Below are 12,103 nucleotides of genomic sequence, written 5' to 3' on the forward strand. Positions count from 1 at the left end.
ATAAATACACACACACACACACACACACACACACACACACACACCTGGTTGTGGAGGGGCAGACAGAGAAAGAAGATGAGGGAAAGAGATTAAGAGATCATAAGGAATTGGCTCATGTGATTATGGAGGTTGTGAAGTCCCAAGTTCTGCAGTTGGCAAGCTAGAGACAATGGTGCAAACTTCAGTCCAACAGCCAGCAGGCTTGAGACCCAAGAAGAGCCGTTGTTCAAGTTCAATGGCAGGAAGATACCAAAGTCCCAACTCAAGACAGTCAAGAAGGGGGAATTCCCTCTTAGCTTTTTTGTTCTATTCAGGTCTTTAGTTGACTGGATTAAGTCCCATCTACTTTAGGGAGGACAGACTGCTTTATTCATTCAAATATTAATTTCATCCAGAAACACCTGATTCAGACTAATATTGGACCAAAAGTCTGGGTAGCCTGTGGCTCAGTAATGTTGAAACATAAAATTAACAATCATGGTGGGAAATAGAAATTATGTCTTAAAATTATACTACTTACATATTCCAGAAATTATATTCTTTGTATTCTATATAATTTTATGATGATGTCAGTTTAAAATTTCACTGGGGAGTCCAAGTCAAAACTTTGTGAGGGGATACATAGGTTTTTGTTTTGTCTTTTACTTTTACTTTTTTAGCAAAAGTGTTTGAAGACCATAAATTACTCCCTATAGTATTAGCAAAATAACTGTTAGCTTGATGCATGCTTTACCCAAAACAAAATCTGAAAGGTAGTTAGAAGGTTAGTCCCTTCTTTACGAAAAGGGCGTAGGTTCAGAATAGGTCATTTCAGCAGTTTTCACTACTTCCACGACTGCCACAGCCCTCTTATGACTGGATCATCACAGCAGCCTTCTTGCTTTGACCTTGACTGCTACACTGCGTTCACAGCACGGATGTCCAGAGTTATCTGGTTAAAACAGAAGTCCTGTCATATCTGTCTTCTCAAAATCCTATTTTGACTTCCCCTAGACCTAGATGATTTCCTCACCCCATCTTTTCCTGTTTTCCCCTACACTCAGCTAGATCACGGTCCTCCAGCCTCAGTGGCCTCCTTGCTGGTCCTGCAGCATGTCACCATGCCCTTCACAATCTCAGATCTTTGCACTGTTACTTCCTGTGCCTGAGAATACTCTTCTCTGCTTGTCTTCTTAGCCAATCCTTACCCCCAAGTCTGGGCAATTCTCAGTGAAGTCTTGCTTAACCACCCTATTTATGACTGCACCCCCAACCACTTCATATTTTGTCTCCTTTGCAGCTTCATTTTCTTCATAGTACTTCCCATCTTCTAACATACTGTAGAATTTACTCACTTGCCATGATATTATCACATTGACCAGAAAGCAAGGATTTTGTGTGTCTTGTTCACTGGTATTCCCCAGTGCCTGAAAAAGTACAGAGTAGGCACACAGTACGTATTTATCCAATGAGTAGGCCTACATTTTGTGTTCATAAATCAAGTTCAGTGTTTTATCTACATTTTAACAAATAACAAGTAGTACAAAAAATAGTATAGAATCTTGAAAAGACACAAGTATTTACTGTTTTACTAAATTTTTTCTTTACCCTAGTTTTCCCTTGTCCCTGATATTGATTTTGTTTAAGTTAAATTTTATTTTTTTATGTGTTTGTCTTGTTTGAATTTTTAACCTAAAAATGTTTATTTTGAAATCTTGGTTGAATGCCTGCATTTCTTGAACTGTCAAACCCATTTTAGAATGCATTGAGGTGAACATAACCATGCTCAGCTGGGCTTTCTCAATGACTGCAATGCCAGAAGAGGAGATATTGCTCAGGGATACTTTGGTGTTGACTCTGTTTCTCCAAGTCTCCCCCACCTATTTACCTTGGGAATATGACCTTGCTCATGCTCAGCTAGGTTCAAGAACCAGGAGATGTTTGTAGCACCCTTTCAAAAGGAAAAGCAATGTTAGCATAAGTTCTTCCAGAGTAGTGAACTAAGGCTGAGAAAGAAAAGGAAGAAATATGGTGAGATTTAGGTTTCTCTCTAAATTCTGGCAATACCTGCCCTACATAGAGAGGGAGGGTCATTGGTGACACCAACAAGCCCCATAGGGAGTTAAGAAGGGAAACTGTATGCAAAGATATGCTGCATCTCCCTCCATTTGGTGTAACTACCTTCCCCGCCCCCCCCCCCCCCCATAAATTCTCTATGTTTAAGTAAACTAGGAATTTATAGCCAAAGGGTGTGTCTATCTACATTGCTGGTGGTGTTGGGTTGTTGGGAATGGTGATGATGATGGTGTTGGAATTGTTGGTAGTGGTGCTTGATGACTGTTTGATGGGGCCAGTGGTAGTGAAGGAGGAGGAGGTCCTGGTGATATGCAGAGTTTTCTCTACCAATCCATATTAAGACCTTTTGAGCTATATTAACTAAATACAATTATTTTCATATATATATATATATATATATATATATATATATATATATATATATATATATATAGGAACGAATAGGTCTAAAGTAGTCATTATTCTTTCTAAGAAAGGGACTAATTTAATGTCTTTCAAGAAACTCAAAGATTTCTAGAAACCTCTTTGAGTCAGAATGTTAAGGCCAGTTTTCTATTTGTGATCCTTTGGACTCCAGCCTTTAACAAGTTGAGTTGTTTGACTGATGGTTGTTCATGCACACATACTCTCTCTAACTCATATGGGTTCCCTGTCAGAGTAAGACATTTTCAGCCCAGTGTCCTATTAGCATCCCACATCCTTCAAGGCAAAGGCAAATCTTTTGTTTCCCTATTAAGCCTATTAGCAGCATTGGCATCTTGATGCTACAATTCATTTTTCAGCATACTTCACATATTCTTTTCCATTATCTCCTTACAATAGCCATGGGAGTTAGGTAAGGATTGTTATTATGTTTATATGTCATTTGAGGGTTCATTTTATAGATACCAAAAACGGAGGCTCAGATAAAATGAATGACTCAGGTCAGTAAATCCCAAACAGAATCAGGACAAAGACCTGTGTCTTGTAACTCTTAATCCATTTATCAGCCTTGGTTTTCCTTTTCGGATCCTTTGTGACTCCACTTCATCCTCTCCTCCTGACAGCAGAAGGGAACATCCTCCTTTTCAGCATTAGCTCCTTGCCCGGGGTCATCAAATCCTTGCTCTAGGTCAGTTCTTTAGTTTGTGTATCAATATAGAATGTCAGGTCAGCCTCTACCTATAATTTTCCTTTTTGTTCCTATCGGCACCTGAATGAATTATATACTTGAATATAAATTCTAACAGATTAGATTGTGTCTGTCCCAATTCTTCTACAAATAGAAATATCTTTAGTTCTAGAAAACTGTATAACATTTCCCAGGATTTTTTGAGAGGTGGCTTATGTAATATAGAAAAACACACTTAAAAAATTAACTTTATTGAGATATATTGTACATAGCTATAATTCATCCATTTCAAGGATATCCATTTCAAGGATTGACCCTTGACCAATGTAGGGATTAGGGGTACTGATCCTCTCCACAGTCAGAAATCTGGGTATAGCTTTGACTTCTAAGAAATGCAACTATAGTAGCTTAATGTTGATTGGAAACCTTACCTATAACATAGTTGATGAACACATATTTTGTATGTTATATGTATTATATACTATATTATTAAAATAATACCTTTTCTTTTTTGTGTGTGTTTCTAGGCTAGCAGTTCATCTACGAGTTTTTCAAATCATCAGAAATCTAAATTTTCTTTTTTTAAAAAAAATTTTTTTTTAATGTTTATTTATTTTTGAGACAGAGAGAGACAGAGCATGAACGGGGGAGGGTCAGAGAGAGGGAGACACAGAATCTGAAACAGGCTCCAGGCTCTGAGCTGTCAGCACAGAGCCCGACGTGGGGCTCGAACTCACGGACCACGAGATCGTGACCTGAGCAGAAGTTGGCCGCTTAACCGACAGAGCCACCCAGGCGCCCCACAAATCTAAATTTTCTAACATATTTATTGAAAAAAATTCTGTATATAAGTGGAACGACACAGTCCAAACCTGTGCTATTTAAGGGTCAACTATATAGAATTCAATATAATTTTTAGTGAACTTTTAAGTTGTGAAATCATCACCACAAGCCAGGTTTAGAATATTTTCATCACCCCCAAGAAGATTCATCACATCCATTTACATTAATCCTGTGGGTTTTTTTTTCCTTCTTCTAATTTTTAAGAGACTGCAAGTTCACATGACAACATGCTCAGGAACAGTAAGCTAAGGATGGAAGAAAGCAAGAGGTGCAGGACCAGAATTTCATCATTTATCAAAGCATGAATGATAGCATCTCTTATTTTTATTTAAAAAAAAAAACCATGATGGAGTGTCTAGGTGGCTCAGTCGGTTAAGTGTCCAACTTTGGCTCAGGTCGTGATCTCATGGTGCATGGGTTCAAGCCCCACACTGGGTTCTGTGCTGACAGCTCAGAGCCTGGACCATGCTTCAGATTCTGTGTCTCCCTCTCTCTCTGCCCCTCCCCTGCTCATGCTCTGTCTCTGTCTCTCAAAATAAATAAACATTAAAAAAATAAAAACCACAATGTTTTTCCCTGCTCTTCATATATTTTTACTGCTGTAAATGAAACAAGATATTAAGGCAGGCTCTGTCTATCTCACTTTTGCCAGAGATCCCAAAGGCCAAGACTAGTATGATAGGTTTGCCCATATCAGTTACCCATTCAGAAGATGCTAAGCATTGTGCAAGAATTAGTTATTGTTCTGTTACTGGGTGGCATGAGATTGAAGTTGGGTCCCGTTGAGCATGTGAGGGTAGAAAGAGTGTGCTCATCCTTACTCCAAACTAAGTGAGGGCAACCCTAATTGAGCTTGATATATATCCAATGGCTGGAATTTGGGGGGCATGAGGTTCTGGAATCTCCTCTACATCCCAAACCTGAAAGTGTGAAAGGCTGTGAGTAGAGTTCCCATGAGAACGGAGGGGGAGAAGGGACTGCATGGACAGGACTGTAAATTGGTGGGGCAGGATTGTGAGAATTTTTTTATGAATCAAGTAGATGGTCTGGGATTATTTTAAAAAGGGAGTGCATTCAGGAGGACTGCCTGAGAGGCTGAATGAGAGAGAGAGAGAGAGAGAGAGAGAGAGAGAGAGAGAGAGAGAGAGAAAATGTGCATATGAATGATTACTGGTTCCCTAAATATTCTGGAAAACATAGGAATGTAGACAGATCATCCAACAAGTGACCCGTTTGCAGTATGGCCATTGTATAGAACTCTGGAATCTGAGAAGCCTGGATTTAAGTCTCTCCATGATCCTCAGCAAGTTACTTCAAGCTTTCAGGAGTTATCACCAAAATTTGTTGTAATAATATAATCATTGACTGATAATCCTGAAACTTGGATTTCAAATATTGAAATTTTTGATATGTGACATTGGTTGGTGAAAGACAAATATAAATATTCTATATAAATAATTAATGTCCATGATTTAGCCAGAGATCTGAAATAGTCATTAATAGATAATTTGAGCATTCAGCCTATAACTCACTATTTAGCTAAATTTGTAGTATTTCACTTACTGTCCTGCCATTTACTTATTTGCATTAAATTTGTTACAAATTTTTATAAGCCTGTTTTCATATACCTTGAAAGTGGAAATGAAATGAATATAAATGGTAATTCACCTTTTATCCTAGACTAAAATTTAGACTTAACTAATTTTAAAATAAAGCCTATTTTAGGCATTATTGTTAATAAGACTTTTTTTTTTTAGCAGATAACATCATATAAATATGTGTGTGTTGCAAATTTGAATGCATATTTTAAATATGTGTGTGTTGCAAATTTGAATGCATATTTTTCCCAACCAACAGAAGAGTGTTTTGAGGACAAGATTGAATATTTACAACCATAAAACTGTAAACATTTGAAAAATTTGGCATATTTGGATATTACAATAAATAAGCAAGACCAATTAACTATTAATGTAATTTGTGTATAGAAACCTATGTTGCGGATTGGCAGATGGGATCCTTGAATGTTAAGAGGAAAGTTTGGTAAGATTTAGAAGAGAAGTTAATTTTTAAAATATGTTTGATTCAGCGTTCTTTATCTTCCCAAAGCACTTAAAATACGTAACTTTGATAGCACTTACTACGCGACGTAAAAAAATTTTTTTATTTAAAGTTTTTACTGAGCATCTACTGTACGCCAGGCAAATGCTAAGTATTGGGCATACAATAATGAATAAATATGGTATAATCTTTGTCCTTAAAGAATCTGGAGTTCAGTGGTATATATGAGGTAAACAAATGACGACATAATAAATTGTGATTATTGCTATGAATAGTAAGAAGCAAATGACATGAGAGAGGATAATTGGGGAAGCATAACTTAATTTGTGGTATTAGTGAAGACCTTTCTGACAAAATGGTATTTACATCACGATCTGATAGATGAAGAGGCATTATTCAGTCCAGAGTAGGTAAGAGTAGTTCAGATGGAGGGAATAGCACCTGCAGAAGCTCTGTGTTGGAAAGGTTTATGAACCATTTAAGGAGGAGACAAGGAATGGATATGGGTAGCTGAGTTAGGAGGCTATGGGAGTAATTCAGTCTAGAAATGAGGTAGTCTAGAGACTAGACCAGATGAGGTTAGTGGCCATACAGTTACAAGTGAATGGATTTTAAGAAATACATAAATGATAGAATCAGCTGTGACTTGGGGATGAACTGAGTATAAGGGGAAAAGGAGGTATTGACAAAATGGGGCTATTGATAAAAATGGGTGAATTGGAATCTATCAGATTAAACTGTTATTGTTATATTTTATCATCTATGAACATGGCAAGGCAGTTTGTGTGCTTATGATGGTGTGCTAAGAGTACTAATTTTTTTCTAAGCTTTTCAATTGTAAGATTCTTAGAAATGAGATTTTTTAACTTTTCTTGGTATATCTTCAGAGTTTTTAGCCTTCTAAACTCAGTTGTTGAGTCAATTTTATGTAGAGAAAGAAACATTTAATTTTAGAGAAAAAAAAAATCTTAGGTATTCATTTGGTGGGGGGAATGACAGAGTTTTCTTGAAGGCAGAGATATAAAATGTAATTACTTGACAATTTGCCTTTGGGTCGTTATTTTTTGTAGGGATTGGGGAAAATACAAAATTCAATTAAAGTGCATGATTGCTCATTTACATAGTTCCTTAAGTATATGCCATAGAGACCTTTCAAAAGATATGTTAAAAAGGTAAATCGTACTTGATTATCTGACTCTGGGTTATATGTGTAGAACTTGCCTGTTTGGTAAGATTCAAACAGGAAGATACACAGTTTAAATTCCATTAGTAATCATTGTATCTTAGTAATTTAACTGGTTTCCAACAGACAGAACCAAGGATAATCCTATTTGCACATAGCATAGACCCTGGTTTAGGTCTTCTTTGGTTATGACTTGAGAATTTGAAAACGAAATACCTGAGAAGAATCAAACCAGTGTTACAGTGAAGCTAAAAGCAGGTTTACTGAGAAGCTCACTTTACCATGTGTCTAACAAATTATATGTGAAATGCAGCTTTTACTATGATAGAATCACTACATTTCCTTACTAAAGTTGGTGGATAAAGTTGATAGCCATGAATGACAAAGGAAACTTTGAGGTTCAATTGTTGGATTCTGTGTTTTTATCTGCTAAACTGACCATTGACGTTCATATTGTAGACTTTTTTTAAATTGACTTAGTATTTTTAAGAGCAGTTTTAAGCTCACAGCAAAATTGAGCAGAAAGTATAGAGAGTTCTTCTATACCCCTGACCCCCACACATGCACAGCCCATCCCATTATCAACATTGCCCACCAGAGTGGTAAATTTGTTAAAATTGACAAACCTATGTTGATTCATCATAATAGCTCAAATTCCATAGTTTACAGTATGCTTTATTCTTGGGGTTGTACATTCTGTGCATTTGGACAAATGTGTGACATTATTCATGTTTATGGTATGATAGAATATTTTCATTGCCCTAAAAATCCTTTGTGATGGGAATTCTCTGCCTGTTCATCCCTTCTCCACTCAACCACTAGGAACCACTGATCTTTTTACTGCCTCTGTAGTATTACTTTTTCCAGAATATCCTATAGTTGGAATTACACAGTATGTAGCTTTTTCAAATCAGCTTTTTTCCAGCGAGTAATATGGATTTTAACATTTTCCCTCTACCACCGACCCCTAGTGTCTTTTCATGGCTTGATAGCTCATTTCTTTTTAGCACAGAATAATATTCCATTGTCTAGATATCTGTTCACCTACTGAAGGACATCTTAGTTTCTTCTAAGTGTTAGCCATTATGACTAAAGCTGCTATAAGTATTTGTGTGCAGGTTTTTGTGTAGACCTAAGTTTTCAACTCCTTGTAAATATCAAGCAATATGATTGCTGGATCACATGATTGAAAGTATTTTTAGTTTTATAAGAAACTGAACTGTTAGCCAAGTGGCTGTGCTATTTTGCATTCCCATCAGCACTGAATGATACTTCTTGTTTCTCCATATCCTCACCAGTTAATATTCTGGATTTCTACCATTCTATTAAGTGTGAGTGGTATCTAGTTGTTTTAGTCTACATTTCCCTGATGACTATGATGGAGTGAACTTTATTAATATCATCAGAAATAGTTAAAAGACATTTTACTCTAAATTGCTTAAGATAAATTTTGTTGATCAACGGAAAAAAGTGTTTAAATAAGAAAGTAATTAAGACAATTTAATATGCATTTTTTAAACATTTTAACTGAAAACACAAATTAGTCTGATTTGCTAATATTTTGTGTGGGACTAAGGGCTTTTCTTCAAGTAAGAATCTGTTAATTTATTAATCTTTTAATCTTTTAATTTGTTCTATGTTACCTTTAAAAAAAATTTTTTTTAACATTTATTTATTTTTGAGAGAAAGAACATGAGCAGGGGAGGGGCAGAGAGAGAGGCAGACACAGAATCCAAAGCAGGTTCCAGGCTCTGAGCTGTCAGCACAGAGCCTGACATGGGGCTGGAACCCATGAACTGTGAGGTCATGACCTGAGCTGAGATCAGATGCTTAACTGACTGAACAACCCAGGTGCCCCTCTACATTATCCCTTCTTATATAAACCATGCCTGTAATTTATCACTTATGAGGACTTAGACACTTAAGAAAATAATCTAAGTGCATACTTCATTTAGTGTTTTATTTTTTTTGTCATTACTGTAGTTTCTTGTTGTATAGCAGCAATTTTTTATGATTCAGCTTTATCAAATGTTTCCAAAGCTTTTTTTTTTAATTAAAAATTATTTTATTTTATTTTTGAGAGAGAGAGAAAGTGTGAGTGGGGAAGGGGCAGAGATAGAGAGAGGGACAGAGGATCTGAAGTAGGCTCTACACTGACAGCAGAGAGCCCCATGCGGGGCTTGAACTCACAAACCATGAAATCGTGACCTGAGCTGAAGGCAGACGCTTAATCAACAGAGCCACCCAGGCGCCCCTTTCCAAAGCTTTTATTTAAAATTTTTCATAGAAACACAAGCTCTTTTCATGAATTTTTTAAAAGTTTATTTATTTATTTTGAGAGAGAGAAAGCAAGTGGAAGAGGGGCAGAGAGAGAGAGAGAGAGAGAGAGAGAGAGAGAGAGACAGGAGAGAGAGAGAATCTCAAGCAGGCTCAGCACTGTCAGCACAGAGCCTGATGCAGGGCTCAAACTCATGAACTGTGAGATCATGACCTGAACCAAAGTTGGATGCTCAAGCAACTGAGCCACCCAGGTGTCCCCCAGCTCTTTTTAAATAAATACTTAAATTTCATTGGTTTACACATTATTTAATTAAAAATCACAAAATTACAATAATTATAAATGGTGTAAGAAGGTTTGGGAACAAGCACAACTGATTTTTGAAAATTGTGCAACTTGAAGGGAATAGAAGTAGATGAGTGTGCTAAAGATGAGTCCATTTAGGGGCGCCTGGGTGGCTCGGTCGGTTAAGCGTCCGACTTCGGCTCAGGTCATGATCTCACGATCCGTGAGTTCGAGCCCCGCGTCGGGCTCTGTGCTGACAGCTCAGAGCCTGGAGCCCGTTTCGGATTCTGTGCCTCCCTCTCTCTCTGACCCTCCCCCATTCATGCTCTGTCTCTCTCTGTCTCAAAAATAAAAATAAAACGTTAAAAAAAAAATTTTAAAGATGAGTCCATTTAAACTATGAGTTTTGGTGAGTTGTAGGATTAGTCTTTACATTTTACAGAGAGACTGAATATTGTTGGTAAAGTTGAGGTTAAGTTGGTTCAGTTGGCAATGTCTAGAAATCACAACCTTGTAGATTGTGATTGACAAGATTGGCCTGTGGGAAACTGATAGGATAATCTAGTTCCCTGCAATATGATTGATTATCCAAATTATTTTCTAACTTCTCCTATAAAGAAGCCTCCGTCATAACTTAGGACTTGGAACATAGGACTGTGCTTCATAGGCAAAACTAAAATTTTTGCTTTATAACCGTGTGTGGGTTTTATAATATACTTAATATAAATATAATTCATGTGTGTTAAAAACTAATAATATTTTTAAATGAAGAAATTTATGCTTTGGAACATATTTATGAATGATCAGTTTTTGAAAACCCTTGAATCCTGGTCTCCTTAGCTCCCTAACCTAATCTTTGGTCATTCATTTCATGGTTTGAAAGATTAAATGACAAATTGCTGTTCCCACTGTTTCATTGTCTTGCCTTTGCTGTGGCCATTTCCTTTATTGATATGATCTTTCCACTTTTGATTAATTGGCTTTCTAATATAGTATCCTTAAAAACTCCGTTCATGTGTGGTTTTCTTCAGGAAACTCTTGGCAACCCCCCGTTTGGGCTCATTTCTCCTGATTTTTGATACCATGGCACCCTTTTAACTGTATGTTGTACATTGGATTGTACATATGTGAAAGGTAAACACTGTGTCTCATTTAACTTTATACACAGGACTCATCAACGTGAACATGCTGGACACTCAGTGCTTGTTCAACTGAAGAGCCATGTGCTGAAGCTCATGTTTTGCAAAGTTCAAAACAATCATGTGGGTCTAGATCTTTATGATCTGCCCTTACGAAGGTTGGCTTTAGACAGCAGACACTTGGCAAAGGAGTAAAAAAAGGATAATGTGAAAATTGCATTTTAAAATTGCTGTTAGTATAATAGATTTGTTATCTTGGCTGCATACTGTTACTGTCATATTAGGCCATGAAAAGTTTGGGTCAGCTACAGTAGATATACAAATGGTAGAAGCTTAAATATGTTCATTTACAGTTGAGCATTTTAATCTTCCCAGACTACTTTTTGGAAATCTTCGATTGCCCTCAAGTAGCTAAAGAAAACTGAAGGTGGGGGAAGTTTTCATGCAGCGCAAATAGTTAACTGATTTTTTTAAGTCGTTAAAAAAAATGTATTATTACATTTTACATTATTACAGCTTCATTGTAATAAACTGATAATTTAATTACCTAATATAGTACTGTCTAATGGGAGAAACAAAGGCATTGTTGAAAGAATATTAACCAAAGAATCCAATAATTTGGCTCTATTCCCAGTGATGCCTTATTCTAACTTTGTGGCCTTGAGTAAATTGCTGAAACTTTCTGTGATTCAACTTCCAAATATGCAGGCTGGTAGTTCTCATCTGTGGGTGATTTTGTTTCCCAGGGGACATATGGCAGCATCTGGAGACATTTTTTTTTTTTTTAATTTTTTTTTTCAATTCAACGTTTTTTATTTTTATTTTTGGGACAGAGAGAGACAGAGCATGAACGGGGGAGGGGCAGAGAGAGAGGGAGACACAGAATCGGAAACAGGCTCCAGGCTCCGAGCCATCAGCCCAGAGCCTGACGCGGGGCTCGAACTCACGGACCGCGAGATCGTGACCTGGCTGAAGTCGGACGCTTAACCGACTGCGCCACCCAGGCGCCCCTGGAGACATTTTGATTATCATGATTTGGATGACATTACTGGCCATTCAGTGGATAGAGACCAGATCTACTGCTAACCTACCTACAGCAAAAGAAAAGCTGCCAACAACAAAGAATTACCCATCTCAAATCTCAGTAGTAG

The 12,103-nt window shown here is 37.0% G+C and overlaps 1 protein-coding gene across 1 annotated transcript in view; it reads left to right on the forward strand.

Annotated features, from left to right (window-relative positions):
* The window catches only part of ANO4 (anoctamin 4), a 395,702-nt gene that overhangs the window by 57,992 nt on the left and 325,607 nt on the right, over nucleotides 1–12,103 (forward strand). The window lies entirely within an intron of this gene.

This window comes from Panthera leo, chromosome B4 (assembly GCF_018350215.1).
Source record: "Panthera leo isolate Ple1 chromosome B4, P.leo_Ple1_pat1.1, whole genome shotgun sequence".
Lineage (NCBI taxonomy): Eukaryota > Metazoa > Chordata > Mammalia > Carnivora > Felidae > Panthera > Panthera leo.